This window comes from Ursus maritimus, unplaced genomic scaffold (genome assembly GCF_017311325.1).
Source record: "Ursus maritimus isolate PB19 unplaced genomic scaffold, ASM1731132v1 scaffold_6, whole genome shotgun sequence".
NCBI classification, from domain to species: Eukaryota; Metazoa; Chordata; class Mammalia; order Carnivora; family Ursidae; genus Ursus; species Ursus maritimus.
In genome coordinates this window covers 2,495,926-2,508,783 of record NW_024426774.1, presented here as the reverse complement: position 1 = coordinate 2,508,783, position 12,858 = coordinate 2,495,926, and positions in this window count along the sequence as shown.

The window sequence follows — 12,858 nt, the reverse complement described above, 5'->3', positions numbered from 1 at the left end:
TTTTTGTCTTCTGGAGCAGAAATATGTCTGGCTACACTCTCGCCGTCCAGCCAATGCCAAAACAGAAATGGGGTCTGTGCTCAGGCAGTAGCACTCGGAACCGAAGACACTCAGATGTGAGTTTACACATCTCCGCCGTCTGTGTAGCTCCCAATAGATTATTTAGTCTCGCTGCGCCTCAGGCTCCTCATCCATCAAATGGGGATTAATAATTCCCCATCATCGTGCTGTTGTGGGAAGTGAATACGGTTGAGTGTGGGCATGCATGTCAAGCCATCAGACGCAAGAAGGTCGAGCATATAAGAAGCACTCAGAGAACGTGAGCTGAACGTGCATTTGCAAAAGGTGACTGTTTAAAATTCAAAATATATTTTTCCCCAGAGAATTAATGAAAAAAAAATGAAAAATTCCCTAGAGCTCCTGAGAAAATTGGATAACAGAACTGAGAATGTATAGTCGGCTCAAAGCTGGTACCAGTTCAGTGAACATTTATTGAGGGCCAACCACATGCCGGCCACTGTACCAGCCGCATGCCAGCCACTGTACTAGCCACTGTACCAGCCGCATGCCAGCCACTGTACTAGCCACTGTACCAGCCACATGCCGGCCACTGTACTAGCCACTGTACCAGCCACATGCCGGCCACTGAACCAACCACATGCCAGGCACTGTACCAGCCACTGTACCAGCCACTGTACCTGTGACAGGTAGGACTGACTTCTTAAGCAGGGCACAGCCCTGTTTACCTTCTGGTTCTGGACTCAACAAGTGGAGTAGAAATCAGTTGTCAGCGTTCAAAGCACACTTAAATGCCCATCTTTCCAGGTGGGCAAGCTGAGGCCTGGAAAGGGTGTAAATAACTTGTCCAGGGTCACCCAGCTGCTCCTGTCCAAAATCGTGTTCCTTTTGATGTTCAACATGACTTATCAATAACTATTAGATGGAATAAAAATGTCTCCTTTGCAATACAGATGTGTCCCGGTGTCTTCTATATAATGAACAACGGTGTCACTGCTCTCAGGCGAACGTGAAGCCTGAGCTCCCTGTATCCCAGGCAGCAGGAGAGAGGTCTCCCGTTTTTATTTTTGTGTTTGGGTTTTCTCTTTTTTTTTCTTTGCTTCCAGCCTGGAGGTGAGGAGCCCGTGACTGACGTAGCGCCGAGCGCGCCCCCTGCCGACCATGAGTGGTACCGCTCTTCCCTGACTCCAATTCCCGCGCCAGCTGAGTGGGGGTCTCGCAGAACCTCTCTTTATGAGCAGGGCTGAGGGGCAGCCATCTGCCCTTAAATTGAGGGTGTGACCGTGGCTGTGGGACTTGACCTATAGCCTTTGCAACGCTCACTATTTGATTTGGGTGGGGTGTCCTTTTAAGGAGGACTTAGGAGACACGCCCCATCCGCCCACCCCCGACACTCCACACCCTCGCCAACTCTGTTCCTTCCATGGCTCTTGACTAAATTGAACCTCTAACATGTCTGACCACGTGCAAGGCACTGTGCTCAGAGCTGTAGGGAATACGGAGATTAGCACAATCTCGACGTCTACTCACAAAGACAAAAGTGCAGCTCGTTGTTCCGCGCGGCCCCGAATATGCGCCGAGGAGTGTGCTCTGAGGCTCTTGAACAGCGCGGTCAGGTTAGCAGCCTCGCCCGTGAGACTGGGGCGCCAACAGGGGACAGCGTGCGCGCTCGACAAATGTTAGGGCTCATCCTCTTCACCAGCGCTCAGGGTAAAGGGACTCACTCAAGGTCCGGGAGTGGGAGACAGCGGGTGGAATTAAGGGTGTAGGTATACATCCGCTTTGTTCAAATGCCGCTTCTCTCTTAGTGCATCCATGGCGCTGGAAAGAAGAACTTGGGCTGGAATGGTTCTCTCTCTTCCCGGAAAGGCCAGCGAGAGTGGAGTGGGTCTTACTTCCCACGCCTCCTGCTAACGCTGAGGAAGATCCAGGGGCTGGAGGCCAGGTGCCGGGCTCGGCGTCCAGGAGCCAGGGCACAGCCCGCCTGTGCCGATCCCTGAGGCCTACGGGGTCTTCCCTGCCGGCCCGTCCTGGGTCTTCAACCTGCTGACCTGGCCTCTGGGAAGGAGATGAGGGGGCATCACTTCCCAGAAGCCTTTGTCAAGGAGTATCTCTTAGGGATAAGTTTTCAGAGGAGGAGATTGAGTCCCATGGCTTTTGGGGACCCCGTACAGCCCACCGGGATGGCAGCTGACCTTGGTGCTTCTGAAATCAGCCTGGGGCCAAGTGAAGTCACCTCAAAGAGCCAAGCTGGCCAGAGCCTGCTACAGGGGAAGTGGAAGACAAGAGGTGGGTTTCCTAGAAATGGTGCCTGAGCTGCCCGCTCCGAAGGGATGGGAGAATGTGTGTGTGTGTGTGTGTACATATTTTTAAGGGAATATTGTCTAAATTCCAGAGACATGTTTTCTGTGGTCAGGCCCCAAATTAATTACCAGTCTCTATGAGGAGGTAAGTAAAAAACTAAGTAAAAAGTTCAGATTTTAAAGAACAAATTATCAGTAGGATTTTTTTTAAAAAGTAACACTAAGTAATGTTTAGACCTTTTCTGCGCTGTTTCTTTAGCTCTCCTTGAACTGTTAACACAGAACTGGGGGGGTCTCTCTCAGACACACACACCCCCGGTCTTAGAAGGGGCAAGAGGGCAAGAAAGGTGGGCCACGTGCAAGACGATACCTGGGAACGAACAGGCACGGGGTGAGCACGTGAGCAGGGCCGAAAGAGGTACCAGAGTTGGGGCGGAGGTAGAGGGAGCCAGCCAAACGGATGGCACTGCTGGGTGCTGGCAGGGTGGGGGCAGGGGAAGGGTAGGCAGGGTGGGACAGCGACTCTGGGCTTTTCAGGCACCTAAATCAATAAACACCCTTTTTGCTCAAGTGTCTTATCACTTGCAACCAGTAGAGTCCTGGGTCCCCTTCTCCGTTCGCTCTGCTTGGCTCTGCATTGAGTCCACCTTCTGCTCTGCTTCCGAGTCTCAGGCCTAATTCTCTAAGCCTCAAATGCAGAAGGAAGTCAGAGCATCTCTTTCCGCCTGTGGCCAGCATATGGCCTGAAATCGGGCTTCTTTAGCCCAAGGCTTCAGTGGGCTGCCCATTCCTAACAGGTTAAGAGCTGAGAAATTGCCGAGGTCATGTCCTTCCCCTACACCTTTGGGGGCCAGGAGGAAAGTGGGGAGCTGACCCATGTTCCTTGAGGGCCTTGCAAGGACTTGGACATCTGCTTGCACGAGATGAGACGAGTGAAGTCAGAGCGATCGGGCCACGCTGGGTGTGCCATCCAGGCATCCCCATCCTCTACTTCCTGGAACCCCTTCTTAACACTTTGGGTTATATTAACCCACCCAAAGTGTGATTCTGCTGGTTTCGAATCTGCCCATCTGGCAGGCCCCATCTCTGACCTCTGTAATCTCCCCATACGCCTGTCCTCAGCCGTGGGCCAAGTCTAGATAAGCCTCCCTGGGCCTGCCCATCAGGCCCCAGCAAAGAAGGAATAGTGATACCTTGCCTGGGTCTCATCAGGCCATGCAGTGGGGATTCGGGGATGGTGGGCCCGGGGGGGTCCTTGGAAAACCCTGGAACAAACTCCTAATCCTCATAATAGCTACCAATTGTTGAGGACTACCAGGTGCCAGGTACTGTGCTAGATGCCATAAGGTCTTTCACTGAAGCCTCACACGTCCTACTGAAATATTAATGCCCCATTCTATAGATGAGGGAGGTAAGGCTCAAGAAAGAGGTGGCTTGCTCCGTTACACAGCCACAGTGTGGCAGAGGACAGCAGCCCAGGTCTGTCCGACTCCAAAGGCCACGCGCTGAAGTTACAGCCCCTCTGTTTCCATGCCCCACCTCAAATGAATCTCTGGTCTCTTGTCAAATGTTTTCAACCTTTTTCCCCAAATGGGGTTATATGATAGGCGGCAGATAACAGTATCAATTTTGTTCCAAATGCTACATTGTCAGCCTATTAAAATACTCCTAAACGCTGGAAATGCAAGCCCAGACCACAACGGTCATCATTTTAAATACTCATAAAATAGGGGAGCCTGGTGACTCAGTCGGTTAAGTGTCTGCCTTCAGCTCAGGTCATGATTCCAGGGTCCTGGGATCGAGTCCCACATCGGGCTCCTTGCTCAGCAGGGATTCTGTTTCTCCCTCTGCCTGCCGCTTCCCCTGCTTGTGCTCTCTCTTTCTCTCTCTGACAAATAAATAAATAAAATCTTTCAAAAAATTAAAAAATAAATAAAACAAATTAAAAACCAATAAAATAACAGGTGTTGGTGAGGATGTGGAGGAAAGGGAGCCCTTGTGCCCTCTTGGTGGGAGGTAAGAGGGTGCATTCACTATGGAAAACAACACGGCGGTCCCTCAAAAAATTAAAAATCACATTATTCTCTGCATTTTTTTAATTTTTAAAAAATGAGGAAGGAAGGAAAAAGTACATGCCACATTTTCTGATCACAATGCAATAAAAACAGAGTGGAAATGAAATATCTAAAATTGAATTCAAACCGTATGGATAATTAACATCTTTGACTTTCTAAATCACTCAAATCAAGGTGGAAATCAAAACCAAAAATTCGGAGAGAATGCAAAGATGAGATCACACCCATTAAAACCTGTGGAATTTGGCCAAAATATACTCAAAAGAACATACAAGGGCATTAATGATTTCATTTAAAAAAGAAAAAAAAACATGCTGGGGCGCCTGGGTGACTCAGTTGTTAAGTGTCTGCCTTCGGCTCAGGGCGTGATCCCGGCGTTCTGGGATCGAGCCCCACATCGGGCTCCTCCGCTCGGAGCCTGCTTCTTCCTCTCCCACTCCCCCTGCTTGTGTTCCCTCTCTCGCTGGCTGTCTCTCTCTGTGAAATAAATAAATAAAATCTTTAAAAACAAAAACAAAAAACCAAAAACAAACAAAACATACTAAACGCAGTGTGGGATCCTGGTTTGGATCCTGGAACAGAGAAGACATTAGTGAGAAATCTGGTAGAATCAGAATAAAGTCTGTAGTTAATAATTTGGTACCAGTGTTAATTTTTTCACTTTTAACAAATGTAAGATGTCATCATTAGGGGATGCTAAAGGAAGGGTACACAGGAACTTTCTATAACATCTTTGCAGTTTTTCTATATATCTAAAATTATTTCAAAATAAAAAATTCAAAGAAAAAGATAGCAGCTTATAGCTACACGGGTATCGAGAGGAAAGGCACAGAGCATCCACCTGGTGGCAAGGATCCTGGCTAAGCAGGGAGGACTTGACTCCTTTGGGGACCTTGGCCTCTTGATCCCAGTCCTCTTGATCCCAGTCCTCTGGTCATGGCCCTGGTGGCAACTCCCCTGGGGGGCCAGCTCTGCAGTGTTCTGGAAGTTGCTCCTGGAAGCTCCACCCAGAGCCCAGCCCTCTAGCACTTTCAATAATTTTGTAAGCACTGACTCCCCCTAGTCAACCCTTTTCTGCTTAAATTGGCTACAGTAGTTTCTGCTATTCTCAAATCACCCCTCACTGAAATGCAGATAGGAGTACTGACTCTATATACCCCACAGAGGGAAGTGAAACAGTTATCAAAAGTTTACCTCCCTCTGCATAAAAGGTGCTAATCCTTGATAGTTTTTACAGGCCAGTTCTATCAAGCTTACAAGAGACAGATCATTTAAACTCTATCAGAGCAAAGAAAATATGTAAAGTTTGTTAATTTTATTCTAATGAAGCTACTTGGATTCCAAACTATGTGAGAATAGAGAACATAATTTAAATATTAGCAATCTTTTTGTGTGTGACTGATGCAAAATCTAGACAAGCCTATTGGTTCTAGAAGAGTAGTAAAGGAAGAGAAGACCATGGCGGCCACAGACTAACGTTGGGGTTAATAACACGGATTCAGGAACAAGACTGTAAGGTTCAAAGCCTAGTTTCACCTGTTTGATTTTGGGCAAGATAATCAACTCCTGTGTCTCACCTTCTTCACACGTACAGTGGGGATGATGACATACCCACTTCATGCAGTTGTCAGGAGTTGAAATAAGCAAATACAAAAATTGCCGAGGACAATCCCAGTATATAGTAAACGCTGTGTATTAGTTGCCTGTTACCATGAACGTCGTCCCAGGATGCAATGTAGCACATCACACGTAAATAGATTCAAGGAGAAGAATCATGCAGCTTTCTTGGTAGATGGCAAGAGAGTATTTGATTAAATTCAGCACTTCTCATAAAAGCTCCCTGTGATCTAGGAATACCGTGACATCTATTGAACATAATAAAGAATATGAATCAAACACTGACAAACAGATACTTTAGGAGAAAGAGGGTGAAGTGAAGCCAGATCATAGATTCTCTTTCCCGTCAATCATTCATTGAGTATTTATCAAGAACATACTGGGATCCCGTGCTGGGAATGCAGCAGTAAACAGCTTGGCTTGCTGGGTCCTGCTCTCATAAGCTTACGTTCTAAATAAGAAAAAAATCCAAGTGCTGGACAAGTGCTATGGAAAACATGACAATAGGGGTGTGTGTCAGAGTGACCAAGCCAGTGACACTCTGCTGAGGTCAGAGTGAGAAGAGTGAGCTGTGAAAGAGACCAGGAGAAAGGGCATCTCAGGCCCTGGGAACAGCTACCCCGAGGGCGCTAAGTGGGGGTCGGCTTGGAATGGCCATGGAACACAACAAAGGAATAAGCACTAAGCTGGAAAGATACTGAGAATTAAATCCAAGGAGAAATGTGCAAAACCTACAAGAAGAATATGATAAAACTTACTGGTGGTCATCGAACAAAACCTTCATGAAGAAGTATATCGTGTTCATGGATGGGTGGACTTAAGATAATATTTTCCCCCAAATAATCTATAAACTCAATGAAATTATAATTTAAAAATTCTAGTAGTTGTTTCCAGTTTGTTTTAATTTGGAACCTGACAAATGAATTGTTAAAATTCATCTGACAAATAACTGCACAAGAACAGCCCAGAAATACTTGAATAAGAATAATAGGGGCATCTGGCTGGCTCAGTCCATAGAGCATGTGGCTCTTGAGCTCAGGGTCTTGAGTTCAAGCCCCGCATTGCGTGTGGAGCGTAAAAAAAAGAAGAAGAAGAAGAAGAAGAAGAAGAAGAAGAAGAAGAAGAAGAAGAAGAAGAAGAATGAGAGAGGCATGGCCGAGCAGACATAAAAAATAAATTACATAACTGCAATAATTAAAAGAATATGGGAATTGATGGGTGGCACGTAACTGAGAATCCAGAAATCATACATATGGAAATTTAGTACCATACTTTATAGGATAAAGATACACTTAAAATTAGCATAGGAAAAGGGGCGGCTGTGGGGTCATGATCTTGGGGTCCTGGGATTGGGCCCTGCATTGGGCTCCCTGCTCAGTGGTAAGTCTGCTTCTCTCTCTCCCTCTGCCTCCTCCCACTTGCTCATGCTCTGTCTCCATCTCTCTCTCTTTCTCTCAAATAAATAATTAAAATCTTTAAAGAAAAAATAGAAAAAGGGGCAGCTGGTTGGCTCAGTCGGTAGAGCATGTAACACTCGATCCCCAGGTGCTGGGTCCTACTTTGGGCTGAGTATCGCTACTTAAAAAACAGAACAAACAAAAACATCCCTATCAGCCAATATTACTATAGAAAGATAAGTGGGTTATTCAGTAAGGATATTGGACCAATGACCTATCAATTTAAAAAAGTAGAGCTCAGGGGCGACTGGCCGGTTCTGTCGGTGGAGCACGAGACTCTAGATCCCAGGGTCATATGTTCAAGCCCCACACTGGGTGTTGAGTTTACTTAAAAATAAATTATTTAAAAAAAAAAAAGGAGAGCTCAGCTACTAAAGCGTAAAGTAGAGCTCAGCCTTATTCAGCGGATCAGCGATTCAAGTGTACAAAGTAAGTTGTCAGTGTTCTGGAAGAATATGTATCTTTGTGTGGTGTGTTAGCAGGACAGCAAAACCAGAAACCAGAAAAGGGAATTTTTAACAGCCTCACCAGATGAAGACTTACAAACCTCTGAATGGTAAAAAAAAGACACCATAAATGATATTAAAAGATAAATGAACAAGCCACAGAAGGGGAGAAAATATTTGCAAACCAACTCCCTGACAAAGGACTTGCATCCAAAATATGATAGAGAACTCTCTAAACTCAACGGTAAGAAAACAACCAGATGTGGCCAAATGTCCCTGGGGGTTCAAAATCACGCCTGGTTGAGGACCACTGAACTAGAAAATGAGCGAAAGACCCGAACAGATGCTTCGATGGAGAGGATGTGTGAATTGAACGTAAGCGCGTGTGAAAAGAAGTTCAGTATCATGAGCCAGGAGGGACATGCCAGCTGAAGCTCCATTAAGACTTTACTGTGCACCTGCTAGGATGCTAACATGGAAGCTTCCGATGATATCAAGTGCTTGTGAAGCCGTGGAGCCATGGGAACTCGCATTCCTTGCTAGTGAAAATGGAAATGGCACAACCACTCTCCAAACAGTTTGGCAGTTTCTTATGAAGTTAAGCAGACACTTAGCGTATGAGCCAGCAATTACACTCTTGAGTATTTATCCTAGAGAAATGAAAGCATATATTCACACAAAAATCTATACAGGAGTATTCATGGCTTTATTTGTAATAGCCAAATCCTAGGGAAAAAAAAAACACCCAGACATCCTACACCAGGGGAAGGGTTAAATGCACGGTGGCCCATCCACACCAGGGGACACCACTCAGAAATACAAAGGAACAGGCGACTCGTAGGCTGAGCAACATGGGTCCACCTCAGGCTCATTATGCTGAGGGCAAAAAGCCAATCACCGACGGTCGCACGCTGCGTGATTCCATTTATATCATATTCTCTAAGTGACAGATGATGGTGATGGAGGCAGACTGGTGATTGCCAGGAGTTAGAGATGGAGGTAGTCTGGACTATTAAGGAGTAATAACACAGGGACGTTCTTTGTGGTGATGGAACAGTTCTGCGTCCTGATTGGGTGATGGTTACTTAAACCTACACATGTAACCATGTTCCAAGAACCGTGGACACACAAACACTCCCAGAAGTGCATGTAGAAACTGGTGAAATCTGGGGCGTCTGGGTGGCTCCGTTGGTTAAGAGGTTGCCTTTGGCTCAGGTCGTGATCTCAGCATCCTGGGATTGATTCCCCATTGGGCTTCCTGCTCGGTGGGGAGTCAGCTTCTCCCTCTACCCCTCCTGCCCGCTGGTGTGCCTTCTCTGTCTCTCTCTCAAATGGATAATAAATAAAATCTTAAAAAAAGAAAGAAACTTGTGAAATCCAGATAAGCTTCAAAATTTACTTAATGCTATTGCACCAATGACAATTTCCTGATTTTGACAATACACTATGGTTATGTAACATATCGAGGGAACTTGGGTGAAGGGTACACCAGAACTCTGTATGAATTTTGCAACTTCGTGTATGTCTTAAACTATTTCAAAATAAAAAAGTATCATTTAAAAAAAAAAGACATAGGTGAAAAGCCAGGAAAATATAACTACTGTATATATAATAGAAAAGGAGGTACCACCCAAAACAAATAGAGCGCCTGCAAATCAGTAAGAAAATGATGAGTAACCCAATCAACGTAGCGACAAGTATCAGGAAATTCAAAGAAGAAATATAAATGGACATTAGATATGTTTGGTGGTGCCTGGGTGGCTCAGTCAGTTACACGACCGACTCTTGATTTTGCCTCAGGTCATGATCTTGGAGTCATGAGATCGAGCCCTGCATCAGGCTCCACACTCAGTGTGGAGAATGCTTGAGATTCTCTCTCTCTCCCCCTCTGCCCGTCCCCCAACTTGTGTTCGCACTCTCTCTCATTCAATAAATAAAACCTTGAAAAAGTTTAAAAAATATCCATGTGTTCATATTCAATCTCACTAATAATTAAATAAATTCAGATGAAGACAATAAGCAAATATTAGTTTCCATCCATGCAAGACTGATGGCCAGCGTACAGACAGAGGGACACTCCCATTCACTGTCAAAGTAAATTGACCAACATTCTAACAGGCAGCTTGATGGCACTGACCCAAATGTTAAACGTTTACACCATCTGACCGAGTAGTTCTACTTCTAGGAAATACAAAGCTGTACATTGCAGCATTGTCTATAATAGTGAAAAATTGGAGATGACCAAAATGTTCGTTACAGGCGATTGGTTAGACAAAATACAGTAATGGCCACGAATATTTATCTGGTGCTTTTGACGTTCCAGGAACTTTCTTAAGTGCTTTACATGTATCGATTCCTTTAATCCTCACAGTAATCCTATGAAGTAGGTTCTAGGTACTGTTAGGCTCATTTCACAATGGGGGAAACACACTTATTAGCAAGTAGGGAAGCCGGGATTCACACCCAGGCAGCCTGGGTCTAGAACCTGTTCCCTTAACCAAATAGCACATTTTCGGTGCTAACGTGGAGGGATGTGCAGTCATATTAAGTGAGAAAATCAGTATGTATAAGAGGATCCCAGACAACAGTGTAGATATAAAAAGAAAGTTCTGATGTTATCTTTGGGGCTAGCTCTTATGGGCAACATTTACTCTTTTGTTTATACATTTTCATATTCTGTGCATTTCTTACAATACAAAATGTATCATTTTTATAATTGGAGAGATTCTAAGGATATTTAGAGACAGACCAAAAATTCTTTTTTTTTTTAAATATTTTATTTATTTATTTGACAGAGAGAGAGACAGCCAGCGAGAGAGGGAACACAAGCAGGGGGAGTGGGAGAGGGAGAAGCAGGCTCCCAGCGGAAGAGTCCGATATGGGGCTCGATCCCAGGACTCCGGGATCACGCCCCGAGCTGAAGGCAGACGCCTAAAGACTGAGCCACCCAGGCGCCCCCAGACCAAAAATTCTTGAAGAGAGGAGAGAGGGAGAGAGGGGAGAATGGAGAAAGGCAGAGAGAGCAGAGCGAGAGAGGGGAGAGAGAGAGAGAGACACCAGATAGGAATTTAACAGCCTTAGGCTCTTGCTCCGGTCCAGTCCCCTGTGCTGTGGGAGGGTCTCCCCTTGGGCTCGGCTCCTTCTCCCGCAGGTGAAGGTGGAATCTCCTGGGGCAGGGGTAGGTGCTAGCTCACGGTAGGTGGTGGACCTGGCCCTTCTCTGAGCAGCTGATACTGCCCCAGGGGACAGGAGATCACAGGCCAAAGTAAAACTACTTCAAAAGAAAAACAACAAACTGGATTCCAAATACCATCAAAACCTGGAGATTAGAAGGGACAGCCCAAGACTTTAAGCATAACATAAGTGACTCTTAATCATAGAAAACCGAGGGTTGCTGGAGGGGAGGTGGGAGGGGGGGATGGGGTAACTGGGTGATGGGCATTAAGGAGGGCACGTGATGTCATGAACACGGGGTATTATATAAGACTGATGAACCACTGACCTCTTCCTCTGAAACTAGTAATACACTATATGTTAATTAATGGAATTTAAATAAATTTTTAAAATTCTAAAAAAAAAAGAAATTGAATCTCATAAGAAATTCTTTTATCCTAAAACCTTTTGAGATAAATCAAGTTGTGGTTTATTTTTTTTCTTTTTTAGATAAGGAATTATTTATGTGTTTTAAATATGAACTCTGATCTAAAAAATTTTTTTCTTAAAAAATTTTATTTGAGAGAGAGAGAGAGAAAGAGAAAGCGCAAGTGAGGCGGGGGAGGGGGGAGGAGAGGGAGAAACAGACTCCCTGCTGAGATGTGAAAATGCGGGTCTGGTGGGGGGGGCTTGATCCCAGTTACCCCGGATCATGACCTGAGCCAAGGGGAGCCGCTTAACCAGCTGAGCCAGTCAGGCGCCCCTGAACTCAGATTTATAGATGACTTTACAAAGTAACTGTATAAATCGATCAGTGCTATTAAATTCGGTGCTTTCTATTAAAAAAAAATAAAGCTTTTCCCTTTCCTATAAATAAACAAACAAATAAATAAAATAAGCATAACAAACGTACAGTAGTCTGTGGATTTGAGGGTCTAAAAATCACACCCAGCAAGCTTTAAAAAATGCTAGTATTGGCATCATGGTGGAAATTGCATCCCCTGCAACGATTTAAACTTATGATGAAAAAGTTCCAAAGTCAATTTAGTGTGTACAAAGGGGCGCACCATTTTTCAACATCGTTTTTGGGGCTACCTAGCAGAAAGCACACCAGCCATCCCAGCCCGGCACTGTGCTGGCGGCCTGATCCTGGCCTCCTGATGGCCCACGCTCTGAGTCTGCCGCCCTGGAGGGAGGGCCCTGCCAGGCTGTGACATAAGAACTAAATCCTGGCTCAAAAGCAATTTCTTGATTGGGATCCAAGCTTAAAATGTATCCACCCTCTTCGGGAGAAACAGAAATAGGGTCACTTTGTTGTTAATTCCCACATCATAAAGCTCCATCTATTTGGGGGGCGCCTGGGTAGCGCAGTCGTTAAAGCGTCTGCCTTCGGCTCAGGGCGTGATCCTGGCGTTATGGGATCGAGTCCCACATCAGGCTCCTCCGCTGGGAGCCTGCTTCTTCCTCTCCCACTCCCCCTGCTGTGTTCCCTCTCTCGCTGGCTGTCTCTCTGTCACATAAATAAATAAAATCTTAAAAAAAAAAAAAAGCTCCATCTATTTGGGAGTAAGGGGGGGGGTGGAAGAGCTCCCTGCTTAACCATTTCCTGTCCAGGACTGAGTGAGCTTTGCAGAAACTAATTACAAAGTTCTAACTTAAGGGCGCTGGAGCAAAGCAGGGAGCTGCTCCCTGGGCTTGGGATGCGGCCACGTACATGGCCCTGATTTATGTCTGAGTGCAGTAATAGTTCATTCGCTGCGTTAAAGAGTAAAATTCAGCTGAGGACATT